The following is a 24,492-nucleotide window of genomic DNA, read 5'->3' as shown; positions in this document are numbered from 1 at the left end:
CCCCTCAGTTTCTTACAACTTTGTCAAGCTTTTAACTACTAATGTCTAAAATTTTCATGCTAAAAGACGCCTGCCTCTGGCTGCTTTTCTAGGGTTTATTTAGGTATTTATTTTCAAGACATTGCAGCTGTTTTGAGGAACAATGCCTGAGAAACGTAGGTTATTTCACATAAGTTGAAAAACAAAATGGTACCTGACAGTCTTTTTCTTTAAGCATCAGTAATTTTTATTTTCCTTTCCTCATCACCTGAAGCAAGGTCAAGAAGTACAGCTGTAAGCAGCAGTGTTACCGGCTTCTTTTGGCCAACTGGACTATGAGTAACAAAATGGTTTCAGAGCTCTCCGTGCCATTGTGCTGGACCTCAGAAGAAAAATCTGCTTCATCTGAAAGCAAGGGAAGAAAAAAACAAGCCTGTGGAGAAAAGAGGAGTTTGTCAAGGAGCTCCTTATGAAAGAGAAAGAGGGGAGGAGGCTGGCAAGCAATTGAAAAAAAAGATGTCATGAGTGGGATGGGAACAAAGACTGGAAATAAGGACCAACAGAGCTGGATGAAGATGGTGAAGGAAGCTGGAAAATAAATATAGTGACATCTTAGGATGCAGTGAGGAAAATGGAAATTGATGAGCAAAGAAGCAGAAAAAAAGAGCCCAGAGCGCCCAACTTTAAAAACAGACTTCCTATATGTGTGTTAAAGAGCCTTGTGACATTTGCAAAATCTGACCTTTCCAGTTTGTAGGACATTCTGAAATTCCATGGTTGGGGATGGAGGGAATGTTCTGAAAAGGCAAAGGAAACCAAGGAATTGAAAAAAAATCACTTTTCAGACTAAAGTGTGAAAAAAAGTCATGTCAGGTGACAGGTTTCTCACTCATAATGTTCAAAAAATTGGATATAGTTTTGACATTTATCCCTTTGAACGTTGTTGCACCATAAAATAAAATACATCTGAAATAAGTGATATAACTCATAACTGTATTATTCTGAAACTATGACAATCTAACATTTTGTAGTTAAGCAAAAAAAAAAAAAAATTTCAAAGCACTCAAGCCAGTACATTCCTCAAAAATATTTGCTTTCAATACATCACCGATTTACAAGACAAAAATTTTCATATAGGAAAGCATCAACCAGTTTTAGGTTCAATTTTCAGTTTCCTGGTGGTGTGCAATTTTTAATGAATGCGGCTTCTTTTTCTGCAGGATACCAGCCACAGATTTTGAGACACATGCAGGATTTGGAAGAGGTGCAGTTAATGAATAAAGGCATTGCAGAAAGAAAATGCAGAAAAAGACACTGCGGAAAGAAAATCATGTAAAGCAGGTATTTCACAGGTGGTCTTTTTACTATGTTTTCTTCATTTTCTGGCTATCTGATTTGATATCCATTTGATCTCATTTGCAGAAATAGTGATAACTTTCAAATGCTGTTCAAATCCATGGAAACTCATTTGATACGCTAGCTGCTGTATACAGTAAATCCTTTAAAAAAGTAGGTTCAAGGTATTTCAAACAGAGCAACCAGAATTAGTGGGTATTTTTTTACCTTCATCTCTCTGTGTTAGGATTTCCCATCTGTAAAACGGTGATACTGATAAAGTGATGCTAACGGGTGGCAAATGTGGTATCTCTTATTGCTGGAGTGCTGAACTGTACAACTTCAGCAGTTTTCTTTCAATGCAAGTGTTCTTTTCTGGACTGAGTATGACAAAGTAATTGCTTGCTTTCTGTGATCGTAATTCTGTGGGAGAAAGTCATGTGAACAATCTCTAGCCTCTCACAGAGAAGACTTGGAAAATATTTTTAAACTACTGAACTCAAGTCACTTAATCTTTCCCGCTTACTGCAGTGTATTGAATTTTTGAGACCAAACAGTGTAGACTTCAGCTAGCTTTATAGTCTCGGCTGTTTATAGAGCATTTATCTAAAAAAAAAAAAAATAATGCACTATAGATGCTTCTTAAATTTACCATAAAATGAATAATTTTACAGGAATATTAAGAATAGATATGTGGATCTATTGTGTAATAGTTAATCATTCTCCATGAATGACTAACACTTATGACCTTTATTCTCCAATTAGGTGTATACATGCATAGAGACAAAATTGCAAGAGTTCTGCAAATAAAATATTTAACTTAAATATGAAATAAGAACCTTTCAGATATCTAACAATGGGAAATTAGAGTCTACTCTCTGAGAAAATGTAAACCTGAAATATGAGAAAACATGTCAGCTTTGTATTTTCCCCAAATAAAGGCTTCTGTGGGTTGATAAAAAAAATAAATGATACCGAACGCTGTTGCCATCATTTTTCTTCTTATTCTATCTGTGTAATGCATTAAAACTATCAATAATGACTCTGAAACTGTAAGAAGCAAGGCTAATTTGTGTTTATCAGACTTCTCAGTTGCACAAATTGCTCTGAGATACAGCTTAAAACTTTTCCAATTACAGTCCATATTTTCTACAGTAAGCAATGAAGCTGGAGGCTTGATTGCTTCTGACTTAGCTCCCAGCCCTTATCTTTTTCTTCTGCTGTATCTTTGTGGCTGCTGTTTAAAAATTTCTTTTGGATTTGTGTCAGCACTCCTGGTACCATGTAAAGATTAGTAATAACTCGGAGCAGCCGTGTTACCTAGAGCAACAATAAGGGCTCGTTCTTCAACTCTCATCAGCTAGGAGGGGACCACGCGGCAGCAGCACTTTACCCTAGAAGTGTTCACCTCTCTCAGCGTATTGCAGTGCACTGCTATTAAATCGTCTCCCCATCGTCTCCAGGGCTGGCTGGTGTTGCAGCGCAGTCAGAGCGCTGCACAGATTGCTAGTCCTTTCTCACTTGATGCAGCCATTCTGATTCACCCAGTGGGAGGATGACACCCATCTTAGCTCATACGTACTTTTCCCCTGGTAAAAGTGCACAGGAGTGCCCTTGTTTTATCCGGTCTGCTCCTGTGTTGCTAAGACACTTTTCAAGAGGTGCCATTTATTACTGTTTGTTTATTTATTGTGTGGTTTGGACAAGAATCCGGAGATGCAGACTCATTTGGAAAGAAGACCATCTGAGCAGCCAAAGCAAAGGAAGAGTCTGCAGGCAAAAAATGCACAAAGTGATAAAATGGCTTGCGTATGGTCCCAAAATAAGTCAAGGTCTGGGACAGAATCAAGGTTGTCCAGCAGCCATCACTTTTATTTACCATCACACCACTCTACCACTGGCTAGTTTCAGAGGATTTGGACTTCTCTGTGGTTTCTTACGTAAAACTACAGTGGAGCAAAACAAAGACAGCTGAATAAGTCTATCTGGGAACAAAAGTTTGTTAGGGCTGGCTGCCATGTTGATACAATACCTATTGCAATTGCTGCCTGGGGAGAGTGTGTTTGCAGAGTGTGGCAGCAACAGATTCTGCAAGACAAAGTATTGCACATTTGACTGCTATGGCTGGCAGTTTTTCTGTCAAGTAAGCACTGGCAGAGAATATAGGGTGCTTCACCGAGAGCCAGACTTGAGACATTTTGTTCCACTTCCGGGGGGGGTCTGTGTTTCTCCATGAGCTGCTCAGTGCCGTCCTGTTAAATTTTTCTTCCATTAGGATACTGCCTGTATGCAGTAAAAGCAAAACACAGTTCAAGTCCCAGCTGAAAGACAGACTGTCTGTTTCAATTCATGCTGTGACCCACTGCAGCATCCTAGCAGTGCCAGAGAGGTATGAACAGATTTATTTTTTTCAGGTACACTCTGAGGTCCATTCACACATGCAGCAGAACATAAAGCAACCTCAGGGCAAATGAGACTTGGGGCCATTACCTCTGTCCACGACAGTCCCTCTATGACTCGTTTTTCATCTCTCACTTCTTTGTGGAGAGCCTTCATGTGCCTCAGTGATTCTGGGAAAAAAGTGGGGATGCCCTGCCAAAAAAAGAGACCTCTGTAGTCATCTCACTGTGACAAAGAGAACTGGTTAAGACCAAGTCATACGGCTGAGGCAATTTCTTTACAAAGGCAACTGGCTGGAACTGGGCTGGAGCTGATCACTAAGATGAATCTTTATTACTTTTATAAGGAAAACTAAGAAGTGAGTGAAGCAGAGACAGGCAAGGGAGAAAGAGAGGATCCACAAGTTGCCTCCTCCTTTGGCAATTTACACCAACATGAACAGTAGCTGCTTCATACCTCAACGCTTTGTCTCTCACTGACTTTGCATGGGAGCTGCGAAGGCAGAAAACAGAGAAAGGAGGGTACCCCACAACACCACTGGGATTGAGGTCAGTCAAGCCTAAGCAGGAGGCAAGTGACATTCTGTGAGCTGAGCTTGCCCTGGGCTCAGATGTGTGCTCCCAACACGCCAGGCTCTCATTCATCCACCCTGGCACCCGTTCCCCCTGCAACCAGGCTATGCTGTAGATATGCTGAGGATCCCTTTCTGAAGAGCTGCTTGTTTAAAATCCTTGGTGGAGCTTACTGCTTGTAAGCACACAAGTATTGCTCACTTTTGAGGAGCCCCCCGTCATAGTTTATGTTCTCTGGCTTGTGGGACACGAGCTGAAGTTTCAGTCTCAGTGAGGACCCCAAAAAATTGAGCTGATCTCCTTTCTTATGACCTAGCTGTTGTTCTGGGCTGTTGTTGGTAGAATTTCAGGGGCTGATTAGACTTCAGTGGATACATTCCAACCAGGACAATGTTTTCTAAACTGCCTATATATATGCAAAGATCATTGAAGGTTTTTTTAGCCTCTTCCAATCTTTCTGTTCTGTTCCTTCACCCCATCAAACTTCTATTTCTGCCACTGTTCTTCTGCGTCTTTCCATCATTTTGACACTTCTAGCTACAGAAAGGAATTGAGTACGATGCTTATCTCCGAACTAACAGGATCACAGAACTCTTCTAGTCAATTCTACTCTTTTACAAATGCACTTCATGGAAAACAATACAGGAAAAAAAAATGTACAGGAGCATGTTTTCTGATTCCATATAAGAAAAAAGAAGCACATTTGCATGGTATATGATTGCTGATGAATGCCTTCAGAGGAGAATACACCTGAACACAAAAATTAATGATGTGGGAAAGCATCAGTATAATTCCTTCCAGTTTCCTATGGACCCCCTCTAGATCATACCGTATTTCTCTGTCCGCTTCTCTACATTAACGCAGTTAATAATCCTGATCTCACATTTATCTTTTGTAGAAGAGAGTAGAGATCTCAAGGCCATACCTGCACAGAAGTGCAGCTGATGCATTAGCAGGGTTTAGCTAGAGTACCTCCCCCTGAAAGATTTTTCTGCAGTGGCACAAAAGGAATTACTCTGTCCTCCGACAGTAGGCGATTTCCTCTGAGGAGTTCTCATCGGAGCTCCTGTGCCTGGCATGGAAAATTTAAATATTCACCTTACAAAGGGGCTTGGGCCTGGCTCTGTTATTTAGTAATGATGTGGGTCAGGGAAACCTGAGTGCCATTACCCACACCAGTAAATGCTTTATTTAGTTTAATACTAAGTGAAACAGCATAGCTTTCAGAGCTAAACAGCATTCATTGTGGTCTAGATATTTTAAATATGTCACATGAGAGGGAGCAGTCCCACCAGGGAAGATGACTAATGCTCCGTGGTTGACTACTGTATGGTATAACGGCTAGCAGTTGCCTAGAGGTGGACTCAGATCCCTTTAACAAGGGGACTGAATTTAACCCAGGTCGCCTACATCCAGATTTTCTAGCTGTTTTCTGAAAGCGGAGGGCTGCCTCACGTCCCCTCTCATTTTGTACAGAGCCCAGCCGATCAGGCAGGATTGGCAAGGCAGCACCTGGTTTGCAGGTTACAGCTGCGCAGGGCATCACCGGCAGATTTGTGGGACCTTTGCCAATGAGAACTTGAGCACCTCTGGTTTTCAGGTGTCTTCAGGGTGAGTTGGCAACTTAAGCAGGATGTGTGGAGCTTCAGTTATGGCTGTAGATGCTCCTTAGGTAGTTTTGGCAGACCCTTTTGTAGATTAAACAGCATCTAGACCTCGAGAGGTTTGCCCATTGGTGACACCAGCGAGGTTTAGGACGTGCAACTACCTTTGCACATCTAGGCCATCGCCCCAGGGGTGGGTTATGCCTTGCCAAGGTTGTGGGCAGTCATCCCGTCAGGGCAGGTTGACCCTGCATGCGTCATGGCTCATACCCCCTGCCCAGCTGCTCTTGGGGCCACGATGTGGTGCCTCTCTGGTCAGGGAGGCTTGAAACTAGGAAGAAAATAGCAAAGCCATGCGGTGTTATCACTTAAGTTTCAGTCTTTCAAAGCTATGGTCATTGTAATTCGGTTGTATTTAATTAAGTGCCCGTACCCATTCTCCCATATATAAATCAGCCAACATCAGCCAACGTGGTAGACGCTGCCGGTGAATAACGTAACTCCTGACACGGTGGAGATTTTAATCTCCTATTGATCCTGCAGATCAAGGTCTCTGGCTTGGCTGTACAATGTATAACATGCAACAACAAAAACAACAGCTTTCTTCTCCAGGTAATGATGTGCAATACTTTGAACAATTTAAATTTGTAGCTGTATTTTCAGCTTTGTCAGATGCATCCTATGCTTCAAAGACACATTCTCACATTTTACATTTTCCAGGGAATTTGCTCGTCAGGCATGTTGGCCCCAGCACAGGCAACCCGTGATAGAGAGAGACCCATTGAGCTAACCAGGATTGCAAAAAAAGAAAGTGAAGGCAAACCCCTGACCCAAAAGACTGCTAATGGATGGGAAGAGGGAGCAGTTAGGCAAGAGCCCACTATTTGCACAACCCAATGCTGTGTGCACTTTGTGGCATGTGGGGAGGAACAGCTGAGCTGGGCAGCCTGGCTTTATCTGACTGTGTCCAAATAGACTTCAAACAAATCCCACACTTGTAAAAGCTGGCTCGACTTCCACTGATCTTAATAACAGCTACACGAGAACATCAAAAGAGCAGAATTTGGCCCCATGAAAGGCAAGAAATAACCCATTTATGGGTCTCATTGTAAGGTATTAGCAGTTTAAAATTACAGTCATTGTGTGGCACAAAGAACATTCTGAACAATCCATTCCCTTATGGATGTGATTTAAAATTAATTCATTCTTCCGCCTCACTCCATTATTGCCAGCAAACCAGTGATGTGGAATTACTTACTTCTAAGCCATATGGTCTTCTGAGGACAGATACCTCCTTAGCTTACTCTAATTAATACATTTCATGTATCAGAAGTTCACTCTGATTTTTAATTTTTTGTTAACTAAACTGAACAAATGGAAAAGTCGATTTAGCAATTAGAGGTTAGGGATGTTTTTTGTTGTTTTTCTCATTTCCTATTTACTTTAAAATCAAAGGGGCTTGCATCCTGGCATGTCAGTGCTTTCTAGCAAAGCATTAGATTATGTTGGAGAAGAGATCAAATGGTGTTAAAACCCTATTTTTTATTTTCATGCTTCTACCTAAAAACTGTAATTCTTTAAAAGGATTTCTTGTGACAGAGTCACTTCTGCACATGACTGTGTGAAGAGCAAGGATCTAGACCTTGCTGACTCATTTAGCAGAGATTTCTTGATTTTCTTAACAGCTAAGGTTTTTGTTTTGTTTCTTTCCCTGCTGTTTTGTTTCCTGCTGTCAAGAATACAAAAAGTGTAGCCCACTATGCTTCATCTACGCTATACCCAGCTGAACAAAATAGAGGCAAGCATAGGAAGAGGGGCAAAATACTACCTTAGCAAGTTAATTTGTAACATTTTCAAAGACAAAATTCAGTGTCCTGAATTGAGGAACATTTAAAAATTATTTTCTGCAAAGTATTTTTATGTAAAAAATAATAAATCTATGTGATACTTGGGTGGAATTTGGTATTATAGTAATGGACCAGCAATACATTCTGTTAAAATATCAGTGAATGTGTAAACCAGATCAAATAGGCCCCACATGAATTCATATGTTCCCCTTCAAATGTATTTTTGCTACCTTTCCGCTATTTTATATCTCATTAACCGAGTACTGTTTCCATCATCCCTTTTCTTTATCTATGTAATTGCCCTCTGTGGGAGTATATTGTTCCACAGAAGACCTTTCCCTGCCACTGGGCAGTAGTGACATCCCATTTTGAAGGTTATGCCAGCAATTAGAGGGGGAAAATGAGAGGTCCTATTGGAACTGCAAATGGACTACTAGTCTGGATTCCCTCCACCCCTTTTTTTGCCTTTAAAACAAAATCATTTTGATGTTCGTCTGTATCAGCTAGTTCTATAATAAAATGTAAACTGGAAGAAAAAACCTTCCATATAAAATCTGTTGATCTTCACTACCAATGAAAACTAAGACTCCTGAAAGGCCATGAGAAGTATGCAGAGGTCTGAGTGTGCAGACAGACATTTCAGACCTCTCCACAGTCCCACATCAATATGTATTTCCTTATTTATTTCCTTATTTATTTCCTTATTTATTTATTTTAAGGCAATCACTAGTTCTGCACTCATACAGAAAACCTTGAATCTGTGACCCAAGTGAAGACAGGAGAGGTCGCTTACCAGTCACTTTGTCTAACCTTGGCAATTGCACTGAAGAGGATTAAGAGCACCCACTCAGTCTGTTAATGCAAGTCATTCCTGCAACTCATAGCATCCTTCTCAGAAGAAAGGCCTGCTGATATCACTCCTCCTAAGTCCCCAGCAGCTCTTCTGGTTAATCCCAGAGCCAAAAAAGTCTCTCTTACTTCTGAATATGGATGCCCACAGAGAGAGTTAAAGGAACAAAAATAATGCAAGGTGAATTTGCATTGTACCTGATAAAGGCGTAACCTCCCGACATAGGCATGACCCTATAACACATCCTCTTCCTTTCCTGCAAGCCCCCTGCAAAGATTTTACACCCTGTGCCTTTTGGCTATCATCCCTGCCTCTAATAATTCATTTTCCCGTGAGGCCTAAGAGAATACTGATGAACTTAGTATTAAGAAAGAAAAGTGTAATATCAGAACCTGCAGGGAAAGAAATCATATACCTTAACATTTGGATGCCCCAAATGATAGTAATTTGGTCATTCTACTAAGTTGCATACATGTGCATATTTATATTTGTTAACATAATTCCCTTAGCTGTTTAAAGGTTATAGTCAGTGTTCCACATTTCCTTAAAGAATAATTTATTTCTAGCCTTGAGGCAGGCTGATGAAATAGCTGACAGCTTTCTGTATATCTGCAGCACACTTAGATCATAATCCCATTTTTAGGAAGCATCTGTACCAACCTCAGTATGTTCATAATGATGAAATAATTATGGTAGTATTAAAATTCATCCTTTGCCAGTAACAAGCTGCAGCAATCTTGAATGCTCCCTAGGCTAAGGTTCACAATCTGTTTAAATTGGCCTTTCATGGAACAAGTAAACAGCTTTAATTATCTGGGCAAATAATCAAAGTATTCTTAGATCTGGGGGTGAGGTTATATTAATCATATCCTACCTCTAGAGAAGGTCTAATTCTATCAAGCACTTCATGAAAGGACAGGAGTGCTTACTCCATAGTAACACTTGTTAGCCTTCACAGATTATGAAAATATTATGGGTATCATAATGTCAATTCTGTGAAGCTGGAGTTTCCTAATAACAAATTACTGAGGGTCAGTTTATACCAATCAGAAAAAAAGTACTGAATATATAGGTGGACCACCTGCATTTATCACAACAAGAGCTGCTGCTGAATAATGTGCCTACGGCATACACATCTGTGATGCATATCACATGCCAGAGGCAGGTAGAGCCCCAGTGTAACTGGTAGAGTAGCTTTGGACTTACCCCAAGTCATCTGAAAAAGAAAGAGGGCATTGCACCACTAAGATTAATAGTTGGGACTAAAACCCCATTCTCAATTCTCCCCCTTCCCCAGTAAATCTGCCCCAGAACTCATTTGCACAATATTTAAGCAGAGGAAATGGCATTGGTCAACAGGTACTATACCAAACCTGAGATTTATTGAGGACTACATTTATAGTTTTGCCTTGTCACAGGCTTCCAAATATCTTATGCAGTGCTGTATTTATTACATTACAGGTCCGCTATAGCTTTCCAGTTACTTCTATTATGTGAACACAGAGGAGAAATAAGGTAGAAATAAATATACTGTCACTTTTCCAGATGAATTGCTCAAAATGCTAAACTTGCCACCTGAAATTTATGGCACTGGGAACTAAATTACATAATAATATAAATTTGGCAACATGGCTTTTTTAACTTCATATATTGTAATATACTGCCTTGACAACATCCCTGTGGAGTTAAAACAATGACCATGTTGTTATATTACCTGTAACAACCTTGAAAGGAAATTAAGTGAAATGTAAATTCAGCATGTTTGAATTAAGTTGATGATTTGTTAGAAGATGCCTTTGTGATTGATAATAAATGGCTTGGTGAAACCTCTGTTCCCCACCCCATTTTTTCTTGACTTCTTCCATGGAGAGGCTGGGAGACAGAGATCCTTATTTCTTTTGCTTTAGATTTTTCAAAGGACTTGTACTCTTTGTCAGAGATAGATCTTCAAAGTATTTCAGAGCTTATCTGAACAACTAAGAGAGAGTTGCTCCTTCACAGGCGCTTCGATCTCATTGCTTTCAGTTGTGGGGGAAGACTACATGTGGAGATGGGAACAAGCATGGAGTTAGGAGGGTGTTGACCGGCCCTGAAGATGCACATCTTTGCCCTGTCAAGCTCTATAGCTTGCCTCTTCTTCCTAGATTTTCAAATGCATTTGCCACCCAGTAAAAGCTGCTTTTAGAAAACACTCCAGTGGTTAATTTGCAGCTGGATTCTTCTGCATACCCAACCCAACTGCAGGCACTGAACACTTATGAAAACCTAGCAGAAATGGCAGATTATAGTAAATTAGCCTACATGCCTAGTGGAGCCAAACCAGCTGATGACTATATCTACAGCACTCAACAAGAGTGGTCTCCAAAGTGGTCAGGAGCACAGCCCTCTCCATTTCAGGCTGCCCATGTAAATGGCATCGCCTGGGGTGTTCGTGTCCCCTGTGTGTAACGGGGGCACGTACAGCCTGTGATTGGAGTCAGACCAATGGGTCAGGTGCGTTGCTGGTCCATGTGGCTGTTCTTGAGCTACTTTCAGCTTGACAGACAGTCAAACTCATGGAAGAAGGGCACCTGGGCATCTTTGAGCATCTGTGCTTTAGCCACGGATCAGAGGAGCAGGAAGCAAAAAGCCCAAAGAGGGTCTGGGAGACACATTCCCTCCCGGGATGACCCTCATGTGCCAGGAACCTGGTGGGATAACAGCCACCTTTGGGAAGGCTGGGGTGTACAGGTAGTCCGCTCCAAAGAACTGTGTGCGGATGGGCCCACTGCTTCTGTTTCCTCGTCTACCTCAGCTTAGGTCCACAGCAGCTCATGGACACGCGATGAGATCGGTCCCCTTCATACCACAGGGGCTGTGGTTGGGAAAGGCCTCACCCAGGCTTTCCAGGGCTGCCTTGTCCCCAACTCCGCTTCCATCAGCTATGTACCTGCAGCAGCACCGCAGTGGCAATGGTTTCAGTCCAGAAATAAAAATGAGTGAATTTTTGCAATGTCAAGAAGTCTATCCTGCCTTCTTAAGGTTTTCTCTGATCTTTTACTGCTAAATACCTGTTTGTTGATAAACATATGAACATATCTTAAATATGAACCAGAAGAGCTATTATTTTTGGACAGAAAAATCTTAAGATCTAGCTCAAAACCCCAAACAGGCAGAGTGCTTTATTTAGATAGGAAATCTCTCACAACAGGCCTTGTCTTATTAACTTAATATGTGTTACGTGCTTCATGCTGCTGCTTATGTTTCATGATATTGCTTGTGTTTCATAAAGCATCAGTAGTCACACGAGTGCATACAAATGTCTGCTCCAATTCCAAAAGACTTTCTAGCTGTCACAGCTGCAGATTTTGAAAACTAACATTCAGAAGTCACAAAAACGGAGGGTAAATATATAAAGAAAAAACACTGTCTGATTTGATTTAGATTCTCGTGATTTCAAAAATGATCTCACCACTGATTTAAATCTCTTGCCATTTGAATGCGTACGGTTGACACTTACTCGGGACCTGAACAAGGTGCCACAGAGATCAATAGAGAAGAGACCTGGGAGTTAGAAGTAAGTTTGGTTCAAAGTGATGAGAACATAGATATTAGATTAGTAAAAAGTGCCGCATAGGTCAGACATGGAAAACAAAGACATTATATAGATTCTTTATCATTCAGCTTCTTGCTTGTTCTAATGACTTTCCTTTGCCCAGTACCAGTCCAACCTTACTGTGCTGTTGCTTCTTAATCTTAAACAGTGAACTGTCCTGAAGCAGAGGGAATAAGGAAATTGAGCCCATCTATAACACATTTCAATAAAGAATGAAGGTGGTATTGGTTCTGTCACCTGCGGATTAAAGTAGCTGGTTTCGTTATAATTTGATAGCGTTTTGTTCTTGTTCTATTATTTCACTGTATTTTATTTAAAAGAAAAAGAATTGAAGATATTTAAAAATACATTGCCATTGTAGAAAAAGGCAATTACATTAGCTTTCTGCTGCTGTACTTCTGTCTCAATGTTAAAATTTCTCAATTTTAAAGTAGATTTTACTTTTCACTTAAGAAGCGTGGGTATAGACTTTCCTTAAATCACCTGTGGATCCTCCTCCTTTTGTTTCTGTGTTTGTATGTTGCCACCCTAGGAAATTAGTCTCAGAACCAATGATGAAATGCCCATTTATTTCAGTGGGACAATAATGTCTCGCTTGGGTTTAATGTTTGCTGCCTGACATCCCAGAAGTGTCTAAATTTTTGCGAATGGACAAAGTGAAGCATTTCCTCTTTGAAGACTAAGCTGATGATTTGGTTTAGTACTTTAAGCCTCTTGAGAAATGCCATGAAGGGCCTTATTGAAAAGCCTCTTGAAATAAATGGCAAGACTGTCCCTTACATCACAGACTTGAGCCCAACCCTCACATCTGTTAGCAGCATCAGAAAGAGTGCTAGACCCAAATTTACAGAATTTGGTACTTCAGAACTCACTGCAGTGTATCTCCAGTTACCTGAGTCAATTTATTTCCTGTGGGACATATAAGAAGTTGAACCAAGCTATTGTCATTATCTATTCCTGTAAATTATTGATGTCTGAAACGCTGATGCTTCAGGCTGTGGTTACAGTAAGCATTAAAGCTTCCTGCAGTATTATTTTTCTTACTGGCTCTTGTCCCATATGTTGGCCTTGTCCACTTCTAGAACAAATAGTGATGGGCTGTGATTGACAGATCATTGTTGTTTGTGTATATATGATTATTTGTGTTCATTTCAGGAATGTCAGAGAAAATGCAATGTTAATTATTGATTTCAAGCAGGAGAAGGCAATGCTTTCTTTTAAACAGCAAACATCTTTGCAGCTACAGTAAATTTTACTTTAAAAATTTGAAAGCGTGTGTTTACCTATTTGCACAAAGTCAGAAATGCTTTTGCTAGGATTCAGCAGCATCCCTCCCACTCCTCTCTGCTGTTCCGTTGCCCAGAGAAAAGCAGCAGCTATGGCATTCTCTGCTGTTAGTGTGGAGCAGCGAGCAGTAGGTTTAAGCTGGCTGTCTAGGTCTGGAATGAAGGAGCTGGATTTTGTTCTGCTAGGAGCAGAACGGCCACCGCAGATCAGGGAGGATCCTCCCTCTCACAAAAAAAAAAAAACAAACCAGCAAAGCAGAGCAAAGATTTCAGAGCCTTTCTGAAATGTGCTGTTGACCTCATATGGCAACACCAGAGCTCTGACAGAGTGCATCAGTACTCTTCTGCAGGGTGGAAGACTGTGTGTGTCTGAGAAGCCTGAAAGCACAGTAGTAAATAATTATTGTGTGTAAAGCTTCTGAGATGGATTACTCAACCCTATTTTCCCAAGGAATTTTATCACCTCCTGTCAAGGAGAACATATTACAGCAATCCAGGGCTCTGTGTGTCTGCAAACCCCTTCAATAGATGTAAATACTGAAACTTTGGGGATGGTAGGATATTGAGCAACCCATTTCATCCTGTTCACATCAAGAGTAATTAAGAGTGCTTGGATCTCAAAAGCTTGAGGTCTTCAGTGATTTATTTGAGGTCATACTGAAGCCTGTAGGTGAATTGATCCGTGACATTTTTATGAGGCTGAAGCTGGTGTTACGTTAGGCTGTTCTTTCCCTGGTAGCCCATGCTCAGATGGCAGGGAGCTCCAGCCCCCTCCCAGCAAAGGATTTAAGCACAGGGTGGAGCATGAATATAAAGCCCATAAACACAGGGTTTAGTAATTCCATGGGGATTCATATTACATGTGAGCTTTGCTAGAATGGGCGTGTGATGGGATCTTCTCTCTGCTCCCTGGTTATGAATGAAAGGAGAGATATTTACCCTCCTGGGAGAAAGCATGAAATCAGCTCCACAGTGCTGATAATCTCCCTGGATATTTTGAATGTTTTGGGGGAAGCAAGTTGTCCATGCACGTTCCTGAAGCCCCAGAGATGTCCTTGCAAATATGGCATTACTGACTGTCTGAGGCTCTCCATATTTTCTTGTTTGAAGCACACTGCTGCCAGGACGGTTTGGATCCTTCCCTTGGCATCACCCTGCCTCCTGCTCTCCTGCATCTCTGTGCCATCTATCCTGATCCAGAAACCCAGTGAGCTCTATCTGTGGGCTGCAGGGGAAGGGGGAACATTGCTGTGGAAGTAACAGCTCCTGACATTCAACTCGAGGAGTGGGAAATCTGCCACCACACCTTCTGCTAATACAGAGCAAGCTTTGAGACTTGAATTACACTCTCAGTCCTGAAAGTCAGGCTTGAGCATCCCACACAAATCTGACCTGGACTACCCCATGGTAACAGTACAGGAGGACGTCTTGCGTTGCAACCATATGCTGAAGTTGATGTAGTGGCTTGTGAGGCAGACTTCTCCCTAAGGAGAGTGGCAGATATCTTGAATGATGTCTGACAGTAGTCAGTTTTTAGTTTATTTATCTTGCAGAACACTCATTAAGTCATGTGTTCTTTTATTTGATGTAACAGAGCCAGCCTTTAACTCACGCTGATGATGCCAGCTGTCTGGATATGCTAGTCTCCCTTTTGACCACTATTTAAAATACTCCATGCTGTTCTTTTCCTTTCCTAACTTTCTCATCCTTGCTTCTGTATATGATTATAAAAAGAATTTCCTTCATCTTCTATTCATCTTTTAACTTACAAGAGCCAAATATACTTACAAGGATCCGGGTCTTTCAGCACTAAAAAGGGAAAAAAACCCCAACAGATTATTATTTACTACTTTTCTCATATCAGAATTAAACTGTGCCTTGCCAGGCTTGCTTAGCTGGCACTAGGAAGATTAATACACCCACATTTGGCTTACTCAAGTTACAGACTGTTTACGCTAACAATTTGGAGAAAATGACACCAGTGGTCTCCAAGAAGTAAAGTGCCAACACAACAGATTTTAAAATCTGCAAGAAATAAAAAGATGGGCCTCAGTAAGAAATGAAAGCCTTGCATGCTGGATTAATAAAGAGGAAACTGTTCACGGTATATAAAATACAATGTGTGTGCAGGACCTGCTTGCTAATCCAAAGCTATACCGGAGCTAAAAAGTTTGACTTTTTCCATTGCTAAGTATCTAGGAAACCCAGACACACTAGTGTATTAAAATGTTCCTTCAAAATGGCATTTCCTTGCATATATAAAGGTCCTTTTCTAATCAAATCTCCATTTAAATCCACATACTGCAAATGCTTCTGTGCACGCCTAATTCAACTTGTGTACCTAAATACTTGCAAGATTATGGCCTGAAAGTATATCTTTTTTAACCTTTTAGTCCTGACCTTGCATGAGTGAAGAGTGGGATTTTCAACCATGCTTAAGAAAGTAAGCTATGCAGTTCTCCTCGCTTCTCATACTGGGGGCCTGATCCCTAAAGATCTCTTAAAAATTCTGACCAGAATATTTGAAGGAGGAAAAGAGTGTCCACAACTGCAAGCCTGAAAACAAACAGTTTTTAGAGAAAGATGAATGTACTGAAGGAATCATCAAGAGAACAACGACTAACAAACAGTTGCAACTGCAAGACAGAGCAGACTTGAGTAAATAGCGCAATTGTACATGCCAAGTACTCCAATGTAGAACATTTGTTTTTACATCCACGTGGAGAGGGGAATGTGTAGTAAGTGGCTTACCCTCACTACCAACTGCTTACAGACCTCACACCGTATTTTCATCTGAATGACTATGGTCGTTCCAATATTCTATAAAGAATATGTCCTTTGTGCATGATGATACAACTAAAACAGGAGGATGCAAAGGATAGTTATAGAGTTAAAGATTTGTAGTAAGTTTTCATCAAAATCCCAATGACCAGTTTATCAATAGTGTCCATATCACTTACCCATGTTTCAACATGATTTTTGATTTATGGCCCAATCTTTAGCCCACTGGAGACAGTGAGAAGATTTTCACTGAGAACAGCATGGGTGCAATCAACTCCTAACCTTCCAAATCAGAGGCTGAGTTGTTTCCCAAAAAAAGTTCCAGTGGGGGGCAAAAATAACTTTCCTTCCAAATTCTCCTCTCAAGACCATGAAAACCATAGGGACATGCAATAACATGCCATGAGCCTGTTTCCGAAATTTCTAAAAAAGTCATGGAAATCCATGCCTCTTCCAAAAAGCCACTGACAATTTTTGAACTGATCCAACCTGCTTTGGTAGCAATTATAGGCTTGAATCTGTTCGGGCTAGGGATGGAAACTTTCTCACAAACCCCTGTGATTTCCAGCTCTTTTGCGGTCTCAGTCATTTCTGAAAATTGCCTTCAGTTCCTCTCCATCATGCTGTCCGCAGAGTGACAGTGCAGCCCAGACTGGGCGCTAATGCCCCAGTGAAGCACTGCCCAGACAGAGGTACCTGGGGAAAGGTAGTCGTTAAAACAAAACAAAACAAAACAAAAAACCCCAGTTGTCTCTTATAATGGCACAAGCTGTGATGTTTGAATGATTACTGATAAGGTGAAACGGGATGGTGAGTGTGGTCCCTTAAAATCTGTTTTTCTCTGAGCAAGTCTAGTAAAGATTAGTAAAACATTGACATTATGTCCAAAAGCTGGCAGAGAAGCTCAACAGGGATACGTTAGCTGGAGCAAAGCCTTTAGCCACAGAAAAGCACTGTATGAGACAACAGTTCCCTTTAGTGCGTTAGCTGGTCATGACAAATGATTCATAACAAGAAACTGAAATAAAAACGTAGGTCTAAGCCTCTCCCTTGTGTGTTGAGTGACGTGCGGAAAACAGACTCCACAATCAGTGAGACTGTAAAGTAGGTCTGTTCATTGAGCGCTGGGCAGCACGGGGGGTAGTCCCACCAAAGTTGTGCGTGCCCGACTCGGCAGTTCACCTCAAGTTTATACAGTCAGGTATTACATATTCACAATACGCCTATACATATGCATGACCTATCCCCGCTTCATATTAAAATTAACTCCAAGAGGTCACTTCCATAGTCTCCTCTCAACTGCGCTTGCGCAGTGCCTCTTTATGGTGGTCGTCTGGTGGTCACAGAGATGAAGATAGATGACTCCTCTTCGTCACAGCTAACAACCTTTTTTCTTGCGCAGGCTCAGCAGTTTCTTGGTATTTACTCAAGCCGCAAGACCAGTCTTGGCTGGCTCTTGGGGCCAGGTCCTGCTTCTTATCAGGAACTGTCTCTGCCTCATTGGCTAGTTCTTGGGGCCAGCTCTTCTTATCAAGGACTGTCTCTGCCACAGCTAATTTCAACAATGTAAGCGCTAAACATCATCTTTCATCCCCCTTTATTATGTCTACTGAGATTCTTTTGACTCCCCTTGTCTCATTGAGGCCATCATAAATTTTATGGATAGAATATTTCCAATCAACTTTAATTCAAAAAAGAGCTGCTTTTACTAATTCTCTTCTTGCTGACCCAGATAACTTCATGCTGTATGAGGTGGTGGATCTTCACATGCCAACAATCTGTTCCTGACTTTACTTGCAGGAAACACTATCATCTAAACGTATGCGGTGGATGGCCAAAAGATCTGAGGAGTGATTCTCCACATCGGCACACCTGAGCAGCAAGCAGAGTGCCCAGATGCTCTCACATCCATTGTGCAGCCTAGAGAATGGAAAGACAACAGAAAATGAGCTCTCTTCTCTTTTTGTTTAGCATCATCTGAGGAACGACAATTAACTCTACACAAATTAATAGTGACTGTTATTGATCCTAATCAAGACTGTGTCTTATGGAAATCAGCTACTGGCAGTTCCTAGATCAGTGGTGGTTTGCCTCTGAGGGAAGAAATGACACTTGGGACACCTGGGAGCTTGAAGCTTCTGCCACTCATCGGAGAAAAGACCTTGCTTCCAGGCGTGCTCCGTAGAGGGCTTTGGCAGAAGAAAAGCAGTATATTCTGACTGCAAATCTGTCACGCTTGCTCCTGCATTAGAGCAGAACATGACTGTAGTTGCTTAAGCATGCCAATGTAAGTTTTAAGAGAAGAGGCAAGAACTTTCTGCAATGAATTATTAGAACATTAAAGATTTGTGCACATGATTTTGAGCTATCCCATGACATGATCAAAAACAAGATACTGAATGTCTTGAAACCGTAGTAGGAATGCATACCTGTCTGTTTAAACAATATTGAAGTGGAAGAGAAAATATTTAGAGAAAAACCCACGGCATCTGAATTTCAGCAGCATCTTCCTGAAATACAAAGTTGGAGAACAAGAGGACTGAATTCAGAAAGTAAAATGGAATCTTCAAGTGCACTTTTGTTTGGAAAAATGGGAGTCTAAAATGCTCCCTCTTCTTCCCTTGATCTTTGTGCAGATCTTTGCATTGAAGTATCTATCTGCTACCTTCACTAACAAAAAAAAAATAATACTGCTTTATGCTCCTAATATTCTGGTAGGGCTGGGCTCCATTGCACATAAACAAGACTTACTAACTTAGTTGCAGCTGTAAATTTTGCTCAGTGTCACTGAGAACATAACTTGAAGACAATGGCGGCTCTGTGGATATAACGGACATCTCAATTTATTCCACAGAACCTTAATTTCCTTGGTTAGAACCCTCAGAAGCTGGTTGAGTTTACAAGACTGGCATTTAACACCCATAATATGAGTCATTATTTTGTAAGTGTATTTTATACTTAAAATATAGAAATTGAGAGAAAATAAACATGAATGTCTCCCATGCCATGTTTGAGGTTTATTTTACAAGCACCTGTACTCTGAACTCCAGAGGAACAATCATACATACTTATATATGTAAATACAACATGAGTGAGCAGGGATGTTGGCACATTTGGATGGAAGTTCTGGGGAAGAGGTAATTAATCAATCTAATAAGCCCATACAATTTGTATCTTATCTCCCAAATTAAATTTGAATTATTACCTAGTTTAGATTTATTTAAACTTTGCCCTTTCCATTTGTTTTTTTCCTTCCTTCTTCAGTTTTCTTTTCTACTTCCTTCCTCAATAATCTCATAGCTAACAGGTCTCCCACACCTTCATGGTTCTTGATGAACTAGCTTACGTTTTCCATCACCCTTTCACTTGATTTATACGACAGAGACAGTGTGCTCTCTCTAGAATCAAATCCTGACAACCAGTTGCTCTGACAGCTCTACCTACAGTGCACATTTGATACCTTTTGAGTTTCAGTCAGCCATAAGATGTACAGTGAAAAAATGTTTGAGCAGTGAGGATGATAATGGATCAAAACAACACGCAAATACTATGTCAGCATAATATGAAAAGCAAGAGTGACACTATGCTACACTGTCACTTTTACAAGTAAGAACTCATTGCTCTCACAGAGTTCCTCACTTTATTATGGGTGCCACATTTTTTGAAAGACAGACAAATTGAAGAAATTTAGAGATAGCAAAGCATTAGTAAATGGTCTGGAAAATGAGAATGTACAAGGGAAAAAATCAGAGTTGGGCATGTCCGGTCAAGAAATAAGATGATCAAGGGGAGATGCAATTTCTACATTAAGCATGTTACAGTCATGGATGATTAATCTACAGAGGAAGATAAGAAGCCAAGGGCTTCAAGTGGAGGGGGGAAATGTAACTTTGATATCAGGGAAAACTTTCCAGTACAAAGCAAAACTGACAAAGAACAAACCGTCAGGAAAGACTGCGTAATTGCTATCGTTACAGAAGCTCAAGGTCAGACGAGAGACTCTCATCTATCAGTTAAGGAGAACTAACTCATACCTGCCCTTTAGGAGGGCGACCCCAAACCCCATTTTCTTCCTAAAGGTTCTCAATAATCCTCACAGGTAACCTGTCCTGAGTTTTTGTCTTAATGTAAGCCACAAGCTCTGTTTAGCATAGGATTAAGTGTTGGGATTTGTGAGGCTTAAAATAAATTAGAATATTCTCTCTATGGGTATGCAGGGACCAGTGAAATTCAGATAAATAGGAAACTCCATAAACACTCAAAGAGAACACTCAGCAGTTGATAAACATGCCCAATAGCAATTCCTGAAGCTGCTTAATGGGTTTTAACTACAGGCAGCCTACTTGATAGATCACACCTGACCACCCTCTGAGCTTTAGTAAAATGCAGATGCCTGTGAGAATGTTATAAATGCTGGTGGTGTTCTCCTTTACCTTCTCAGCTCTGTGGGTCTGGCAGTAGGTTTTGACAGTTGTGTTGCTTGGATGAAAGTGTTGCTCTGGTTTTCCTTAGTAGAGCAGCTACTCTTCTGGATAATGTTTGGTTTACTTTCCCCCTTCAGAAGGTAATAACTCTCTTCCTAATTATTTTTGTCCCTTGTTCATTATGACCTGACTTCAGTGGTCTTATGGGAAAAGGGTAATACTGTCTTTATATGTGACTTAAAGTTTTCTGGTTCTGCTTAAGCTAAGTGATCCATGCTGTGTATTGTTGTCACACTTTTGTGGTTCAGATACAGCTTCTGAAAGAGGAATGGAGAGAAATGTGCTCTTATAGAAGCAAAATATACAGGTACAAATGTGATTCTAGCATTTAAATATATGTGACGAGTTATGAAGGACACTGACAGAGGGATTGTTTAGTAGCTTTTGCATAAGTTATTCAGAGCATTCCAGATATTCCTCATAATGTTATCTTTGTGCATTGAAAACTTGTTTACCAAAAAGCTAATCCAAACCAGGAGGGATGCGCTCTCATTTAAACTATGAACGGTTAGTTAGTTAGTACAAAGTCTTTCTAGCCCTGAAATTTATCTCTGTATATGTCTTTCTGAAAAGACAGAAGTCTGGCCTGTGTGAAGTTAAAGCAAAAGGCTATATGTATGCTGAGTGGTACGTAAAACTGTCCTGTCGTCCTTTCATGCTAATATGGAAAACAAGCTCTCTGTCTAGCTTTTCGTTTTACTTGGGCTTGAAACTTTGAGTCAGACTACACATGGTGTTTCAGGGCTATGTATTTACAACTAGCTACAGCAGGACAGAGTGTAAATTCTGTAAGGGTAGAAGAGAGTCACAAAATGTTAATGCCCCAGAGATGTTATAGACCCCCTTCCAACTGAACCCTGCGGAGCTGTTGAATGAAGGTGGGAGGAGCAGGGGTAAGACAGGTGATGAGGTTTGTGGTGAGTAGGAATGAATGTGGATTTGCCTAATCAGATGGCTGTGTATTTCAGCTGCAGAGATATTTGAAAACAAGCTGCTAGAGGTTATGCAGAGAATTAACCATTTCAGAAATTGAATTAAGGGGTAAATCTTTCATGCTGAAGGAAGCATTTTTAGATTGCAAATGAATGGTTTGGATCTTACCTGTGGTATTGTACATCATGTGCTCAGCCTCATCACCCCTCCAGTGCTCTGCCCACCCTTTCAGGGTTAAATGATACTGTACCTACTGCTGTGTCAGAGTTTAGTGCTGCAGGCAGGGTCAGCGTATTTAGGACATAGTGCTGGTCACTGATAAGACATATGCTGTACACCTGCAAATGTACATCCATAAATGAAGTGAAAAGTTAGTGTGATGGCAACTGTGTGCACACAAGACTCCCACAAACTGATCTATTTCTTCTCCAGAGAGAAAAAGGCAATTTCTCTTCAAAACTCTCAAATTTTCTGTTAGGTTTATGGGCTCTCTGAGATCTTTTCTGTTCCAATGTACTTTTATGAACTCCAAGGTCAAATCATGCAGGCTGAATTAGGTAACAGTGTCTAGAGAGAGGATGACTCAGTTTATTTGGGCGGCACAATATGAGCTGCTCATAGTCCCAAGAGCTACTCTCAGCATGTGAGGGATTTGCAGGCAATATTTACGCTTGTCTGTTTTCTCTCGTAGATTTTCATACTGGAAAAAAATTCTAAATCTTCACCTGTTTTTTGGGGGGAGAGGGGGTAGGATTTAAGCAGTTGTTAATGCTGGGGAGAAGTTTGTCTTCTGGAGATGAAGTATTTCTTTTACTTATTTCTGATTTCTTAATAAGAATATCTGATGCATAACTCAATACTTCAACAGTCTCATAGCATCTGTCTTCTGAGTTGCGGGTGATGGAGACCATGGGATGGGAACTGGGGGCGATGCCAGGTTGCAGGAGTGCATTGTACCTTGTAGCAAGGCTTCCTTGAGTTCAGCCTCTCCAGGCAGATGATGCAGCCCCGGTGGGTGCACAGCAGCAGGGTGCCTCTCCCACAGCCCCAACCAGACTTTCCAGGCTGCTGTGCTGGGAGAGGCTGGCCTAGCTTCCAGGGAACTGGAAAAGAAGGTCTGCGTTAGTGCACGAGGAGGGTGGCATGCCGCCTTTGGGAGACGCGGCACTGCCCTGCAGCAGGGACGTGGACGTAAGCCACCTTAGGTAATAAGCACATCAACTGCATTTGCTGTAAGCAGGGCCTCCTTAAAGAGAGAGGTAATCTGCTTTAATAGTGGCTAAAGCATTTTATCGCCTCTCTCGGGAGACAGACGTAAGCACATATTTTTTCTTTTGTGGTTCATGGTTGCTAAATGCAGAGCAGACTTCAGCTGCCTTCTTGCTCGAGCCAACCTGGAACTTCCTTTTATCTGAACCTAACACAATTAGAAGCTTGCTGACGTTTTTGTTAGGAGACAAGCATCCCAATAAATAATCTGGAGAGTTGCTCTATGATAGATTGAGTCACTGTTTTCTGAAAGAGGCCAAAGATCATCTAATTTATTCCATCTGGCTGTCTTTTAAACCCTTTAAAACTTAGGCTGCAAGAGAAAATATGCCTGATCGTGTCTCGGTTCTGAGCAAACAGTTTTGATTCCTGGAACTGGTTGCACCATTAAAAAAGTATGTGATATATTTTTTTTATGATCGGAACAGAAGAGGTGGAAGGGGGTGGAAAGAGGGGCATAAGTTTATTGTCATATTTTTGGGTTTGGTTTGTTTAAATCAAGAAATGCATGTCTGTTGATGTGTATTCACAAGTTGTCTAGCCATAAGAGTAGGTGAAACGAGAAAGCCTGTTAATTCAATAGTTTATTTGCAAAAGCTTGTCAATGAGTCTTCAAATGTCCTTTTCCACTACTGACAGTCATTTTTCTTGTGCCTGCAGTCTGGTTTCCTTTTGTAAGGGGAGTTGGAGTCTCCACCTGGCTTAAAATCTTTACATGTCATCAGTTAAACATCCTCTATCTCATGTATTTATTGTGGCCCTGTGATTGTCTTTACCTAAAAATGTTTGTGTGTAGAACTGGATTTTTGTCAAAGAAACCCTTTATAAAAATTTCTCTGGACCCGTTCCTCAAACTTCTTTGGCCTGTCCCACATTTCCTCCAGTAACTTCTATGACCTTGATAGGTATATAATGAGGGGCTTGTTGTTTGTTTGTTTTTTAAAAAAAAAACCAAACCACAGAACTGCCCCCCCCAAAGTATCATGAGCTTTGGAAGCTTTTTCTTTGAGAAAGACATAAGTAGTCTGCCATGGTCGTGACATTCAAGTCTCTTCCACAACAACCAGTTCACATCCTCGCATTCAGTTCCAATGGGGGTTTTCTAATTCGGATATAATCAGCTACTTTCAGAGTGGAACCTTACCATATAAAGAAGCTGGTCCTGTTTTCCATATTAGTCAACTCTATCATGCTTTGTTTTCCTCTGGTAACCAGAATAATTTACTTAGACCTTTTATTTCCCTCCTGTTAGTTTATTTAGGAATATTAATTTACAACTTCTCTTCATACACTTAGCAAAATGAATGCTTTAGTTTAATTTTCACAATTTTACAACTGAAAGAACCATTATCATGAAAACGGTAGGTTGTGCTGTGTTAATAACTGGTATCCTACATTAAACAGGAGGTAATGCAGTGGTATCTTATTGCCTCCTGGATCTGCCATGGAAAGCTGTAATCCTTTTCCGATAAGCAATTTCCACATTTTTAGGACATTGTGAGGGTGGTTTCTGAGCTACAGACAAACCTACACCCATTCTGAGCTCCTCAGAAGGTA

At 40.9% G+C, this 24,492-nt stretch overlaps 1 long non-coding RNA gene across 1 annotated transcript; it reads right to left on the bottom strand.

Moving 5' to 3' along the window:
• Nucleotides 1–360: 360 nt before the first annotated feature.
• On the bottom strand, nucleotides 361–22,836 carry LOC138684561 (uncharacterized). Its single transcript, XR_011323809.1, has 4 exons — nucleotides 21,835–22,836; nucleotides 20,683–20,990; nucleotides 3,805–3,906; nucleotides 361–776 (listed from the first exon to the last, which is right to left on the bottom strand). It is a non-coding gene; the product is annotated as an uncharacterized lncRNA (long non-coding RNA).
• Nucleotides 22,837–24,492: the final 1,656 nt, after the last annotated feature.

This window comes from Haliaeetus albicilla, chromosome 3 (genome assembly GCF_947461875.1).
Source record: "Haliaeetus albicilla chromosome 3, bHalAlb1.1, whole genome shotgun sequence".
NCBI classification, from domain to species: Eukaryota; Metazoa; Chordata; class Aves; order Accipitriformes; family Accipitridae; genus Haliaeetus; species Haliaeetus albicilla.
The sequence above is the reverse complement of the archived record's forward strand: the minus strand, read 5'-3'. Positions and strand labels throughout refer to the sequence as shown.